Source organism: Lepus europaeus, chromosome 23 (assembly GCF_033115175.1).
Source record: "Lepus europaeus isolate LE1 chromosome 23, mLepTim1.pri, whole genome shotgun sequence".
Classification (NCBI taxonomy): Eukaryota; Metazoa; Chordata; class Mammalia; order Lagomorpha; family Leporidae; genus Lepus; species Lepus europaeus.
The window spans coordinates 19857035-19872995 of NC_084849.1; the positions used below are offsets into that span (position 1 = coordinate 19857035).

The 15961-nt window shown below is 58.8% G+C and overlaps 1 protein-coding gene across 1 annotated transcript in view; it reads right to left on the reverse strand.

Annotated features, from left to right (window-relative positions):
- Positions 1 to 15961, reverse strand: part of TPST2 (tyrosylprotein sulfotransferase 2) — a 45852-nt gene that overhangs the window by 15309 nt on the left and 14582 nt on the right. Inside the window, exon 2 of the mRNA XM_062182340.1 lies at positions 1281 to 1352. The gene's annotated coding sequence lies outside the window, so the exon portion shown is untranslated. The remainder of the gene's footprint in view (positions 1 to 1280; positions 1353 to 15961) is intronic.

Here is a 15961-nt window from a genome sequence, read left to right on the forward strand (position 1 = left end):
CATCCCATATGGGCACTGGTTTGAGTCCTGGCTGCTCCACTTCTGATCCAGCTCTCTACTGTGGCCTAGGAAAGCAGTAGAAGATGGCCCAAGTCCTTGGGCCCCTGCACCTGCGTGGGAGACCTTGAAGAAACTCCTGGCTACTGGCTTCGGATCTACCTAGCTCCAGCCACTATGGCCAATTGGGGAGTGAACCAGCAGAAGAAAGATCGCTCTCTCTCTCTCTCTCTCTCTCTCTCTCTCTCTGTAACTCTGCCTTTCAAATACAAAAATGTTTGGAAAAAGCAAAAAGGCTGAGTGCTAACTGGTGCCCCGGATTCAAGGGCTCCAATGGGGAAGTGACCCCAGGGCTCCTACAGGCAGGGAGGCAGCCGCCCCGGGCATGGGGCCGCTCCGCGATCCCGCCAGGGAGCCCTCGGCTTCTCTGAGTGCCTGTGAAAGTCTCCCTGGTGGCAGCCCCGCGACTCCCAGTCCTGCCAGCGGAGACCTCAGCTGTCAATCTCAAGTGCTGCCTTGGACGCGCCAGCATTCTGAGCTGAACAAAGGCCTTGCGTGCGCCCTGTCTGCACGAGCCGAGCGTGCACTCCCGGCACACCGTGGCCCACACACGGCCTGGGCTCAGAGACAGGCAGCCACCTGCCCCAGGTGACCCTAGAGGTCAGCCAGGAGGAAGCAGCCCAAGGCAGGCAGGGCAGGGAGGCTGAGGACAGGGTTGACTTTGTAGACAGAAAGGAGCTGGGAATTCATTCACAAGGCATAAGGGGGGCGGCTTCCTGGCACCCCGGGTCAGAGGGCACATGCCAGGCCCAGCCCAGGGATCTGAGCGTGCTGTGCACCCCACACCTTGCTGGGCCCTAGCACAAGAGGTACCCCGACCTCCGGGCAGTGATGATGGGGGCAAGGAAACACCTTGAACTTGGAGCCCTAGGTTCCAATCCTGCCTCTTAGGTGAGGCGCTGAGCCAGCTCAGCCGAAATGCTAGCATGGGTACAAGTGGGCTACAAGGGGACCTGGGGTCCGGCTGGGGCCTGAGTCTACACAGTGACGCCAGACGAGTGCCCTGGCCACTGCGGTCTCAGCCTCCTGTATCCTAACACCAGGGGCACTGTTGGTTCCCACGGCACAGGGGGAGTGCAGGCCTGCTTTGTCCACACCAGGGGGCTCCAGCCTGTTTTGCTCATGCATCTCCCCTGCTGGCTGCACAGAAAGCAAGCTGGCCAGGGGCCTTGGCCCAGGTCCGGGCAGCCGGGACCCCACGGGGGTCTGCTGGGTGTCCTTACCTCCCCTGGGGACTGGCATCTCTGGGCTCCAGCCTGCGCACCTGCTCACCACGGCCGTGTGCCAACAGAGCCCTGCAGAGGCGAGAGAGACGCTGCGTCAGGGAAGGGAGCAGCGAGAGGGGCCGGCCCTGCCCCTAGAGAGGCAGAGGGGGTGCTGGGGTGCCCAGGGCACCTGAGAGCAACACTTGGAGAGAGGATGCAGCTGGGGTTCAAACTCACCTGCTCCTACAGAGAATGAACCGGCTCCCTTCACAGACAGCGAGAAGGGGACTAAGTTTGGGTGAAAGCCCAGCTGCCTCAGGGAGCCCTCGAGTCTCCGGTCAGCGAGACCTGCTCTTGGCCTCAGGACCTTGGCCTTCAGGAAAACTAACCACAGCAATAAGCAACGAAAAGCATCACTCCACTCCTGTCCCCACCTGCGAGTGCTGCACAGTCAATCAGGCTGTGCACTGCGCAACTCCAAAGGGTACCATGTACCCAGACTAATGAATATGGGTGCTCCCTGGGGCTGGCCAGCATCCTGCCACCACCCCCTAACACTGACCAAATGCCCATTAGGTTTAAACCCCAGGAACAGGAAAACTCGGTGTTCTGGATTTTATAGCTGGGAACACACGCACACGGGAAGAGGAGGAAGTGACAGAACCAGTTTCGCCATCCAGATCCGCGGCTCCACTGCCCGGCTCTTAACCGGCTATAACTGTGCTACAGGAATGAGGCCACGTCCGTGATGGGGCCTGGCCGGCGGCCCGGGCCCCGCTAACGTGGAACCAAGGAAATCCTTGCAGCTTGGAGCGGGGAGCGGGGTGCACGCATCTCAGGGCTGCGTCCTGTTTACAGAGTGGTCCAACGCTCACCTCCCCCCGTTACAGATGGGACAACTGAGGCCCACGAGGGGCTGTCACTCCCAGACTTGCATGCTGAGTGTGCGCTCGGCTCCACCCCCTGCTCTCAGTTTCAGGAGCCGAGGGCCGTACACAAGGCAGCTCTGCCCTGGGACAACTTCTGATTCCAGGAGGGATCTTCAAAAAGTTCCTGGGAAAATGGATTTAAAAGAAGACCTGCTTTTGGGGCTGGCGCTGTGGCGCAGTGGGTTAAGCAGCTGCCTGCAGTGCCGGCAGCCCATCCAGGCTCGGGTTCGAGCCCAGCTACTCCACTTCCAATCCAGCTCCCTGCTAATGCATCTGGGAAAGCAGCAGAAGATGGCCCAAGTACTTGGGCCCCTGCACCCACGTGGGAGACCTGGAAGAAGCTCCTGGCTCCTGGCTCTGGCCTCACCCAGACCTGGCCATTGCAGCCAACTGGGGAGTGAACAAGCAGATGATGGAAGACCTCTCTCTCTGAATCTTCTGTCTGTAACTGTTTCCAAAAAAAATTTTTAAAAAAGAGGCCGGCGCCGCAGCTCACTAGGCTAATCCTCCACCTTGCAGTGCTGGCACATCGGGTTCTAGTCCCGGTCAGGGCACTGATCCTGTCCCGGTTGCTCCTCTTCCAGGCCAGCTCTCTGCTGTGGCCCGGGAGTGCAGTGGAGGATGGCCCAAGTCCTTGAGCTCTGCACCCCATGGGAGACCGGGATAAGCACCTGGCTCCTGCCATCGGATCAGCGCGGTGCGCCGGCCGCAGTGCGCTACCGCAGCAGCCATTGGAGGGTGAACCAACGGCAAAAGGAAGACCTTTCTCTCTGTCTCTCTCTCTCACTGTCCACTCTGCCTGTCAAAAAAAAAAAATTAAAAAAAGAAAGAAAAGAAATAAGAGGAGTCTATTTTTTGGTGCAAAACAATTTGAAATCCATGTGGTTTTTTCATAATATGTATTTTTTGTGAACTTCTGGAACACTCCCTCCTATGCATTTATTTCAACATTTTTTGCAACAAAATAAACTTATCCTTGAATTCCATTTCCCATGACCTTTTTGAAGTCCCTTCACGTGGAGGAGTGCTCCTCGGAGCCTCAGCTTTCCTGATCTGTAAAATGGGCTATGGCGAGGTCTCGGGACTCTCGGCTGTTGCTGCTATGTATGCCACAAGGGAAGTGAGCCTGGCTGCAGGCTGCTGTCCATCTCTGTCCTCCCTTCCTTCCTATGGGCACCAGTTTCATCTACTCCCCAATGCCAGCCTGGGTAGTACTTCTAGACCCTGATGGGGGGGGGGTCCTCAGGTGTTTTCATAGCAACCAGCACCCGCATCCCCCACTCCACCCCAAACCACAGAGCACTCAGGCGGAGCGTTGCTGGGGTGTGGGCAGCTGCTGAGTCCAGGCCTCCCCCTCGGAACAAAGAAAACCCATTAGCGTGGGGGCCCTCGATGCTCTCTGGGGGACAGCATGGCTCGAGCCCAGCTGCCCGGGGGCGGCCCTTGAGATGCCAGTGGGCCCGAGAGGCCGCCAGCTGCACGGCTCCCACGGCCCCGGGGCCTGGCCCCTCCCCCCAACCTGCCCCAGAGAACACAGACCCCTTCTGGGCGAGGGTCCTCCTCGGTCGCTCACCGCCATGTGCCGCGCACGGCTCCTTACGTCCAAACTAAGCACAGTTAAAGGAAATGCAAAGAGCAGCTTCCCGTCCCCAGCGGCCACACTGCACATGCTGGTAGCCAAGGGTGGCCGGTGGCCACCCTCCCGGTACCCCATGTACGGATACAGATCCAGAGAATGGTGGGCGAACCACGGCCGGCCCCTGGGCCACATCCAAGCCCTGACCACGGCCCCTGAGCTGGGAGCGGTTTGTCCGGTCAGCCTTGCAGCCTCCCCCAGCGTTGGAGAGAGAAGCATTGGGAAAACACGTGTGCCTTGTCTTTCCTGCCAGGACTCCCAAGACCCCACAGTCCAACAACGACCATTGGAGGGACTTCGTGCAGCGGGTAACATGCACTCTGGAGCTACCGGAAGGCTGCGTGTGGACGCCATCAGTGCAGACCCCATGCCACGTGCCCCAGGGAGAACCTGGTAGCCACAGATCTGGGGACCCTGTGATCTGTCCTCTGCAGACATCGAGGGAAGACTGGACATTTTGCAGGGGGAAGTGGGGAAGGGAGGAGGAGGAGAAGGAGGAGGAGGAGGTACCGCGGCAGCCACACCTGTGCCACAGCACCCGAAACCTGCACACTCACTGCAGGTTGCCACCCACTGCTCTAGAGAGTTCTACGGCCGAGCATTCGCTTTGGGCACAAACGAGAGGCCGAGTGCGGGTTAACAGTCCTCTTTCTCTTACAAGGAATAGCAGCTAGCATTTATTAAGCACCACTGTTTACTTCACATCAAACCAAAGACTTCCTCAGACCTCGCCTGGTTTCGCTCTCACACCAACCCCCGGGAGCAGCAGCAGGTGCCACGGTGTCCACTTCATGGATGAGAAAGGGCCACGCAGGAGCAGGGTGAACACAACTGTAGCACCCAGCAATGCGGCCACCACATCAGCCGGATCCAGCGGTAGACAGAGACCACAGCCAAGGGGCCGGCACTGTGGCACAGCGGGTTAAATCACAGTTTGTGATGCCGGCATCCCATATGGGCAACGGTTCAAGTCCCAGCTGCTCCACTTCCAATCCAGCTCCCTGCTAATGCACCTGGGAAAGCAACAGAGAGTGGCCCAAGTGCTCTGGCCCCTGCCCACCCACGTGGCCTGACCCAGCCCTGGCTGTTGCAGGCACCGGGGGAATGAACCGGTGATGGAAGCTCGCTTGCTCTCTCTCTCTCTCTCTCTCTCTCTCCCTCTTCTGACAGACTGGGCTGCCCTTCTCTGTGACAAACTAATTTAGAGTGACTTGTAGTTGTTGAGCTGCATGCCAGGCATCGAAAGTGCCCAGACTGCTTCGGTCCAAACGCACACAGCACCTACACCTGCACCAGCTCTGTGAGCTCGGGGAGTGACAGAGCCTCTCCGAGCCTCAATCTCCTCACCTGTAAAATGGGGATAATGACAATCCCCACAAGGAGGCTCCCATGAGGCAACTGGGCACTGGAACCGGGGCTGGGAGAGCCAAGCAGCACCTTGCTGGAGCCGGGAGAGGAGGTGGGTCGGCGTCTCGGCGGATGGCCAGTGGCAAGCATCACCACCCCCTTAGGTACCGGCCCTCGTTTTCAGCAGGACCGGGCAAAGTGGGCATTCTCGGCCCTCTTTGTTAAGTGAGAGATGACGTCACTGGTAGAAGCCAGTTGGCAAATTTGGCTCTGTCCCCAAGATGCCTTTCTTGGCATGGCGTCACATGACCCAGAAATAGGGTCGGCAGGAGAGAGGACCTGGCTCCCTCTTCCCTCACCCATGAGCTACCTGAAGGCTGCTGGGAGGGGAGAGGAGGGGAGGGGAGGGGAGGGGAGAGAGGAGGCAAGAGGAGTGGAGCTCCCCTAGATCAGAGTCATTCATCCCACAAAGGTTTCCTGAGCACCTACTATGTGCTGGGCACTGCTTAAGCTGCTGGGCTCCATCGTGGAGCTGACACTTCGGCAGGGGACAAGGACACCAGCGCGTGCCAGGACTCCAGGGGTAAATGCTCACAGAGGCAGGTGCAGGCCTCCCATGGGGGTCAGAGCAGGAGGTGACAATGACACTGAGGCCACGCTGGTTCAGGCTCAAACTCATCCGCACTGTAAAGTCTGCATCTCTCTGCACTTAGTAGATCTGGAGGTTCCCAGGGAAAAAGTGGCCAGGGGAGGGGCTGGGTGGTGGAGCAGGGAGCTGGTGGCACACAAAGCCGGCTAAGGAAGCATGTCGCGGCACCACGTGGCGGCCTTGGAGGGAGGCCCAGCGCTCCCGCTCCGTGGGAACCACCTCCCAAACATTCCATCGCCATGGCCGCCACTACCCGCCCGCCATGCCCTGCGTGCCCCATGCAGAGCTGGGGAGCCCACAGCGCTCTCTCGTGCAGGTCCCCTGGGAAGCAAATAGCACCCTTTGAGCCACATCCGGGAAAGCCAGCCAGACTCCCAGGGCGCGAGACGGAGGGAGAGTGAGCCCAGGGCTCTGAGCACAACAGCGCCCGAACTGGGTCAGCAGCGGCTCCCTGCCCTGCTTCACAGACCTTTCCCTAGAGGACATCAGGGTCCCCACACGTGGTCCCAGCCCTCCCCCGCTCCCAGCCGAGGCTCAGTCCAGCTGGGGGTGAGGAGTGATGAGGCCAGCAGTCCTGTCCTGGCCCCCTCCCAATCCAAGGTCGGGCATCCTGGGTCCAAAGCCTCAGTGTTCGTCTCTGAGAAATGGGAATGGCACCTGGAGCAAAAGGCATCATGAGGAATTTTGGGACTTCCATTAAGACAGTGTGCAGGGGCCGGCGCTGTGGCGTAGTGTGAGAAGCCCCTGCCTGCGGCGCTGGCATCCTATATGGACGCCGGTTGGTGTCCCGGCTGCTCCACTTCCGATCCAGCTCTCTGCTGTGGCCTGGAAAAGCAGTGGAAGATGGCCCAGGTCCTTGGGCCCCTGCACCCACATGGGAGACCCGGAAGAAGCTCCTGGCTTTGGATTGGCTCAGCTCTGGCCATTGTGGCCATTTGGGAAGTGAACCAGCAGCTGGAAGACCTTTCTCTATCTCTCCCTCTTGCTGTCTGTAACTCTACCTCTCAAATAAAAAACAAAAATCTTAAAAAAAAAAAAAAAGACAAATTGCAAAAAAATGAACGTGCTTAATCCTCTGATCGTGGCCATCGATGCACGTGGAGGATGAGTGGGAGGGACAGAAGATAAGGGGCGCGTGGCCGGGCGGGGCGGGGCCTGCGGTGACTTCTTTTCCTGTACCCGTGCCCCAAACTCTCTAGAGCCCGTTCTACCGTCTTTATCGGGGATGGCCAAAGCTTCCGTCTCTGGTTCCGTGGGCCAGTGGTCTTTGCTGCGAGCGCTCAGCGTGCCCGTGGTAGGGCAGAAGTGGCCACGGACGACACAGACGTGCACGTACGTGGCTGGGTGCCAGGAAGACTATTTGCAAAGACAGGCGGGGTGAGCGAGATGTGTCCTGGGGGTCACCGCCCGCCCACCTCCTGCCCTGCAGTGTGGGACAATGCTAAGCGGATCCCAGGCTCCCAGGGCAACCTGATTTTAGTTCTGAGGCTCGGCTCAAGAGAGCCAGAGGGGAGAAGACCCAGGGGGTCAGCTTCGGTGAATACGAGAAAAATGGGGCATGCCAGAAAGCAAAGCGGTGTGGGCACGGCAGTTCTATGCAGCTTTTAGGAGGCTGGGTGCCAGCATTAGCTCCATTTTACAGAACGGGAACACTGAGGCTCGGAGAAGTGAAGTGCTACAAAGTAAGCAGCTACCCAGTTCGGAAGTGCCTGGGCCCGAGCTGGACCCCAGGTCCATCTGATGCCAGAGCTCCGGTCACAGATGGGGAAGCTGTCTGCGCCCAGTCCGGCTGCTGCTCTGGGCAGGGACTCCCTGCTGTGCCCCAGCCGCTGCCACGGGCGTCCTGTGCAGCGACACATGAGGGACTCCGCCCGGTGAAGGTCACAAACAGGAAACAGCCAGGTGACCTTGCAGGGCCGGGGCTTCCTGCACCTCGCTGCACGCGTGCGCGCGCACACACACACACACACACACTCCTGTCTCAAAGTTGTCCGAGGCCAGAGAGCAAGCACAAAAGTGCTAACCGCCGGCCTGGAGCGCGGAGTCTGCGGATGGCTGGCCAGGCAGCCCCAGCGCTGGGTAACGTGCATGCTCCTCCTATGGAGGCCGTACATCAGCCCCGGCGCCTGGTGGGTGACTGCCCAAACGCTCACGCAGAGAGGAGACTGAGTGAGGAACCGAAACGTGCTATAAAAAGACGCCTAGCTGCTGCGGGTGGCCCAGGTGCTGCCACCACTACCGTGACCTGGCGTCCCGCGTACACACCGGGGCAGGGGGTGGGGGCGTCAGAGGAAGTGCCCATCCAAATTCCTAGGCCCCTGAAGGTGGCCCGGGGCCTCTGATCAACAAACCCCTGCCAGCCCCTGGGGACACCCAGGTGACAGCTCTCAGGGGCAGGGGGCTGGAAACATCTCCCTCTGCCCACAGCAAGCACAAGCCAGGGGAGGAACCTGCAGACAAGCTCAGTGGCGTATTTGGGAGCAAAGTGTGGACGCCTGAGGGCCAGGGCCTTCCTATGCCACGGTAACCTGCACCCCTGCTTCCTTGCTACCTTGCTTTGGCTTCGGTGTGATATAGCTTTTTTTTTTTTTTAATGTATTTATTTGAAATGCAGAGTTAAAGAGAGAGAGAGAGAGAAACAGTCTTCCATCTGCTGGTTCTCTCCCCAGATGGCCCAAACTGCTGGGGCTGGGCCAGGTCAAAGCCAAGAGCCAGGCGCTTCAACTGGGTCTCCCACGTGGGTGCAGGGGCCCAAGCACTTGAACCCCATCTTCTACTGCTTCCCCAGGCAGGGAGCTGGATCGGAAGTGGAGCAGCCGGGATTCGAACCAGCGCCCACAGACAATGCCGGTGTCACAGGCAGCGGCTTTACCGGCCGCAGCACCAGCCACATAATCTCTCTCTTCCCTGCCAGTTTTCCCAGAAATGAACCAGCCCAGGAATGCCACAGACAGCAACGCACACAGCTAGGTGCCACCACGGAGGGCCAAAGTCAGCCAGTGAGGATTCGAAACTTGTGTGCACGCCCAGTTGCTGCGGACTGACCTCGGGACCGCTGGAAGGCTGTGGAAAACACACTGTGTTTGTGTTTTTTGGCTCAAAGTCCGCTTTCTGGGACCCAGAGACAATCAGCGACTCCCCTTTCTGCAGTGTCTGTCTTATGCTGAAGAGAAAGCACTGGGCAAAACTGCTGACGTGTTTTGGTTTTTTTCCTGCACTGTCTCTAAATATCCATCCTGCCGGGGTTCGGAGTCTGCCTTCTGGACATGAAGTCGGGGTTGATTCCACGGAGCTGCTCGGGATGGTGCACGGCTCTGGGGGGTCTGTGAATGTGTCCGCGGAAAATGAAAATGCTTTTCAGGGCAGTGGGGTGACTGGAATTTACTAACCGTGTACCTCTGTTCCATAACAATATCACGTACTCTAAAATAAGTAAATGAAAGGGGGAGTTAAAAAACCATTACAGGGGCCGGTGCTGTGGCGTAGCGGGTAAAGCTGCCGCCTGCAATACCAGCATCCCATACGGACACCGGTTCGAGTCCCAGCTGCTCCACTTCTAATCCAGCTCCCCGCTAATACTCTCGGGAAAGCAACAGAGGATGGCTCAAGTGCTTGGGGCCCTGCACCCACGTGGGAGACTCGGGGGAAGCTCCTGGCTTCAATCTGGCCCAGCCTCAGTCGATGCAGCTATTAGGGAAGCGAACCATGGATGAAAAAAATTCTCTCTACTCTGCCTTTCAAATAAATAAAGAAAATATTAAAATAATAAAAAAAGTATTACAGAAGCAGCATGCCTTCTGTCCATGCTGGCCTCCCACACTGGCACGTACATGATCTTGAATTTTTAGCTCAGGTCAGGACCGTGGTGTGCGCTGGGGGCAGGAGTGACCTTGGCCATAGATATGGGCGCAGGGCCCCAGGGGAAAGCAGGAGGAGGTTCTGCTTCTCAGCTGAGCAGCAGTGGATGAGGGGGGCACAGGCAGGTGCACAGAGCCCAGGTGAGCCATCAGCTGACGTGGGCGTGCACCTGCCTCTCCCCCAGACCCTCCGCAGCGTCACGGCCACCTCGAGCCTCAGTTTCCTCATCTGGAAATGGGCTCAGTGGCTGCTTCTCTGAACTACTGTTCACCGTATGTGTTTGTGGGGCACAGAGTGACAGGTCCATCCGTGTGTGAGGCAGAGTAATCAGATCAGGGTTACGGTGCCCGTGCATCTCATCATCTATCGCTTCTTCGTGCTGGGAACATAAAGTCCTCTTTAGGGCCAGCGTGTAACCCAGTGGTCAGGAAGTGGTTAAGGCACCTGTGTCCCTCGTCAGAGCACCTGGGTTCAAGTCCTCCTCCTGGCTCCTGATGCCTGAAGGGGTTCACGCCTGACGAATTAATGATTACAGAAGGTGTCAGTCCCCGTGACTGGACCGGGTAGAACCCACTTGGGACAGAGTGACACCAGCCGGTGCCCGGAGGAGCACCTGGCACAGGCCACGCCTCCCAGGGACTCAGGTGGTGCAGGTGACCTAGGATGAGGCTCCTAACCTCCCGGGGCTCCGGATCCCTTCTCCAGGTTACGAGCTCCTACACGCTAAATACCTTTACGGATGGGACAGCACCATATCCGGCAACCCCCAGAAGTGCCCTGGAGGCTCGGGGACGGCCGTCTGGGTCGCGCACACACACACACACACACGCGTGGCTCACTGAGTTCCTGCAGGCAGGTGCGTCGCCGGCCCTAGAGGGCTGTTCCAAGCATTCTGACTTCTAATCGGTCTTCCTCCCTTTCCCGCCCAGCACCCTGCCTGCCTGCCCGCCCCCAGGACGCATGGCAGTAAGAGAGCACAGGGAAACAAGCACAGGTCACAGGGCCCAGCGCTCAAGGGCCCAGGGGCCACCAGCGGCTCTGCCGAAGACCCGGGGCAGTTTAACTTCAGCAGCCTCAACCTGCTCATCTGTACAATGGGACTGCATCGCCTGCCTCAGAGGGCGGCTGCGAGGGGTGATGAGCGAGTGCCGGGGGCGGGACTTGGCAGCAGGAGCTGTTCCGTAAACGCCAGCCATTAATTTCTCATCATCTCTTAATTAGGGAATAAACAGCGCACATCGCATAGCATGGGTGTAGACAGGCCCAGGCAAAAGCACTCATTATCCAGGGTCAGAGGTCAGGGGATGAACAGGTTATCTGCTCCATTCTGGTAAAGATGTTGGGAGGAAGAAAGAAATCTCTCAAGAAATACCCTAGGATACAAGCTGGGGCTTCCGGGCAGGCGCTGGCCCTCGAGGCTCGCCTGGCTCCACTCCCACGTCCAGCTTCCTGCCCGCGCACACCCTAGCGGGCAGCAGGCCAGGGCTCAGGTCCTCCAGGCCCTGTCATCCACCTGGGAGCCCTGGCTAATGTCCTGGCTCTCAGCCGCAGCCTGGCCCAGACCCAGGCCTCGCAGGCATCTGGGAAGCGAGCTCTCTGTCTCTCTCCCTGTGTGTCTCCCAAATAAAACAAATGCATTCATTACTGGATAAAATGTATCCTGGGGCTTCATACAAGGGTACTGCAAAAGGTTCACGCAAAATGGAATTAAAAGATAAGTTTGTTCTGTCGAACACATTTTTGAATTCTATGTATGATTCTCCCCCCATATGCATTTTCTATGAACTTTTTGAACTTCCTACACCCCCCCCCCATTTTCTGAATTTGCCAACGATGCAGTAGTAGCTATACCAACCGTGTGGTACAGAGAAAGAGAACAGAAAAACAAGATTGGGGTGACATCTCGGTTTGTTACGTCACTCGCGACCTTGGGCCCCAGAACGGAGCGAGCTGTGGCCTTGCGGAAAGCTCTGGGAGGGTCCAGGCAAGGTCAGAACAAGCCCCGCCCTCCAGACCCCCAGCCCAGCTGCCGCCTGTGCTGCCAGGGTCACTTCTGCTGGCAAGACCAGGCAGGACACCTCCTGGTTAAAGATGGTTCGAGTCCTGGCTGCTCCACTTCCGATCCAGCTCTCTGCTGTGGCCTGGGAAAGCACTGGAAGATGGCCCAGGTCCTTGGGCCCCTGCACCCATGTGGGAGACCCGGAAGAAGCTCCTGGCTCCTGGCTCCTGATAGGCGCAGCTCTGGCCATTGTAGCCATCTGGGGAGTGGGCCAGTGGATGGAAGACCTCTCTCTCTCTGTCTCTGTCTCTGCCTCTCTGTATCTCTGCCTTTCAAATAAATAAATAAATCTTAAAAAAAGTCGGCGGCAGATCCCGGCTGTACCACAAGCTCGGGGACCGTGGGCGAGACACCCCACCTCCGCGGGCATCGCTTTCCTCATTTGCAAAATAAGAAGAAGTGCAGCCACTTGGCTCTGGCAAGGATTCAATTAGATATCGCACACGAGATATTTAGCGCCAGGCCCGGCTGCCGGCAGGTGCTCCAGCTCCTCCGATCACAGCCAGCTGTCACACGGAGAGTCTTTTGTAGGACACGCGGTGCTAACCCAGCGGGCACAGGAAGGCAAATTTAGACTGAGGTTCTAGGGAGCCACGGCAGATGTCTGAGCAGGAGAGAAGCTGCACGGGGCTGGCCGTCAGTGCCCACCTACAGAGACCAGACCTGCCAAGGTCCCCCCGTCCCAGGCTCCCTGTCCCTGGCAGTCTTCCCGGTGCTGTCAGGCAAAGCCACAGCACAACTCCCACACAGTCTGCCCCCTGCCACTTCCCACCCTGCCCGCTTCCTGGTGGGTGTCAGCCAAGCTGGGGCGGGGGAGGGCTGGAACAGTTCACCCGGCCTCAGGGCACAGGTGTGATGGCCAGGAGGCCCAGGAGCCCAGCCAGGGCTGCAGGTGGCAGAGGAGAAACGGCCCCTACTTGAGAACTTCTGGTCCGAGGTTCGGTCCTACTTTGCTGTGTGGCTCTGGGCAAGTGCCTCTTGGTCTCTGAGCTCCAGCCTGCACACACAGAGTCTCAGCTGCTTCCACCTGGGGGGAGCTGGGAGGATGTAGCAGCACCACGATGGGCTCCAGCTACGCTCCCACCGCGAGCCAGGTGCCGACCTGCACACTCTGAGTGCACGCTTACGTCAAATCCACACAGCTTGGGGCCAGCCTGGGTTTCACTCCCATTTGAAAAATCCACTGAACTGCTTCGCTCGTAGCTACGATCTCCACATTAAACGGAACAAGCCAGGGGCGAGCGTCTGGTACAGTGGTTAAGCTGCCCAGGGCGCCTGCGCTCCAATCCTGGCTCTGCTTCCGGTCCAGTGCCCTGTTCACGCACACCCTGGGAGGCAGCAGTGACGGCTCAAGTACTTGGGTCCCTGCCACCCACGTGGGAGACCTGCATGGAGCCCATAGCTCTTAGATTTGACCTGGCCCAGCCCAAGCTGTTGCAAGCATTCGGGGAGTGAAGCAAACTCCTCTCTCTCTCTCTCTGTCTCGCTGCCCCCCCCCCCCCTTTTAAAGATTTATTTTGTTTATTTAAAAGATAAAATGACAGAGGCCAAAGCCAGGAGCCTGGAACTCTGTCCAGGTCTCCCACGCAGGTGCAGGGGCCCAAGCACTCGGGGCCACCTTCTGCTGCTTTCCCAGGTGCATTAGCAGGGAGCTGGATCTGAAGCGGAGCAGCCGGGACTCGAACCAGCATTCTGAAATAGGATGCTGAATTCACAGGTGGTGGCTTAACCAGCTGTGCCACAAGGTGGGGCCCACCGCCTTTCAAAGAAAGAATAAAAATAAAAATAAAAATAAATCAGTCAATAAAAAGGACACGAGAAAAGCTTTAAGTCTCTAGAGCAAAACCTCCAACCTGTCCTCTGATCCCTTTTCTTTTTCTTTTTCTTTTTTCTTTTTTTTTTTTTTGACAGGTAGAATTATAGACAGTGAGAGAGAGAGAGAGAGAAAGAGAGAGAAAGGTCTTCCTTCTGTTGGTTCACCCTCCAAATGGCCGCTATGGCCAGTACCGCACTGATCTGAAGCCAGGAGCCAGGTGCTTCTCCTGGTCTCCCATGCGGGTGCAGGGCCCAAGTACTTGGGCCATCCTCCACTGCACTGCCAGGCCACAGCAGAGAGCTGGACTGGAAGAGGAGCAACTGGGACCAGAACCCGGTGCCCATATGAGATGCTGGCGCCGCAGGCGGAGGATTAACCAAGTGAGCCACGGCGCCTGCCCCTTGTCTCTTTTCTAAGAGGTGGCCCCAGCTGGCCCGGTCGGACAGGAGCCAGGCGCACCTGCGTTCTCCAAGAGGTCACAGCCAAGTGTCTGTCGAACGGGAAGGACGCGGGGCCTCACCCTCCTTCCACCCGCCCGCCAGCCCATCAAGCAGTCCCTCAGGGGACAACGGACGGTATCCAGAGACAGTTTAGATGACCGGGGGCTATCCGACGGGCAGAGGCTGGGGATGCTACTATTATCCTACGGGGAGCGGGCACCTCGCCCGGCAGTTAGGACGCAGGTAAAAGCACCTTGGAGCACCCGGCTTCCACTCGCAGCTCCCACTCCCGGGAGGCAGCAGGTGATGGCTCCCGTGATTGCTTCCCGCCCCCACGTGGGAGACCCGCAGGTTGGGCTCCAGTCCCGCTCTGGCTGCCGCAGGCATCCAGGGAGCGACCCAGCGGCCGCGGGCTCCATCTGTCCGTCTGCCTTTCTCGGCCGCCCCCCACCCACGATCACAGAGCCCCAGATGTCAGCATGGCCCCCGCTAAGAGGCCCTGCGTTGTTCCCCCACTTCTGAACCTCGCCTGCTCCCCTCACCTAGAGGCCCTCCCTGTCACCCTACGTGTCCCTCCAGCCAGGTACTTGAGCACCTACTCTGTGCCAGGCCCTGTCTAGCACGGGGGCCACCTTGGTAAATGCAGGCAAAGCCCTAGCACCCAGACAAGCCCCATCACCAGGCCGGACCCCCGTGGCTCTCCCCCTCTTTTAATTGCTCCCCAGCAGCCCCGGCAGCAACGGGGCACCTTCCCCCAGCCGAGGCCTCCCTGACAGACGCCTAAGCTGCCAGCCACGCACCCTTCTATCTCGGCAGCACACACCCCCAGACCCATCCCCCAGCACTGGGCCAGCGCCCCTTCAGCACCCACTCCGCACTGGTGCACCTCACCATCTGTGCTACACTGGCGATTCCTCCCATTTTCCAGATGTGGTGAGTGAGGCTGAACGAGGCATCCAGACAACCAGCACCAGGGACCAACTCCCTTCTAAGGCCTCTCCCAGCTCCGACTCGTAGGATCTGGCCCTGGCTTGGGCCACCTTCCTGGCCAATCGCTCTGTTAGAATCAGCTTAGAGCAGGAAGGTGGATGGGTAAGAGCTTACCCAGCTCGGAAGGACAGTTCCTGAGGGAGGGAGGGAGGCGGCTCGTGGGCACCGGCACGGCTACTCCTGTGCCCATTCATGTCCAGCCATGCAGGACGGATGCCTGGGTTGGGCACCGGGCAAACCCGCTCTGCCTGTGTGCAACAGGCACCTCCAGAGAGCTGTGCGGTGCAGGCCAAGGGCGCCGGAGCCAAGCGGCAGTGGGACCCCAGCAGCAGGTGGCATGGCTTAGCCTCGGTTCCCTCTGCTGATGAATGGGCTCATAGCTCACGCCATGGAGGGCTGCAGGGAGGGCTCCCAGGCAGATCACTCAATGAGCCTTGGGCACCGCTCAGCACCCAGCCCATTAGGCAGATGCAAAAACTGAGGCACGGAGAAGCGCAGGACCCTTGACCGAACACGGAGATACAGCCCAGGGAGGCGCGGCCTTGCACCTGCAAACTCAGCATTCCTCATCCGAATTCTGCCTCTGCAAAGCTGTGTGACCCTGGGCAAGGCGCTTCACCTGGGCCTCGGCTTTCTCAGCAGTGAAATGGGACCATAACACAGAGACCGGAGAAGCCACCCACAAACCCAGAGCGCCATCTGCACGGTACCAGCTAGGTCTCCGCCGTGCCACCCCCAGGCCCCCAGTCCAGGAAGACCTGTCACCGGTGGGCATTTCTGAGGTTTCCTGAGCACCAGGCATGACAGGAGTAAGGCCGGGCTAAGCTGGCAGCCCCCAGAGATGGAAAGCTATTCGCTCAGGGTCACACAGCAGGTAAGGGGGGTGGAAAGGAGGGCCGGCAGCAAGAGATGGGGCATCAAACCTGGGCTGGTGCAGGACACTTGACCGAACACGGAGATACAGCTCAGGGAGGC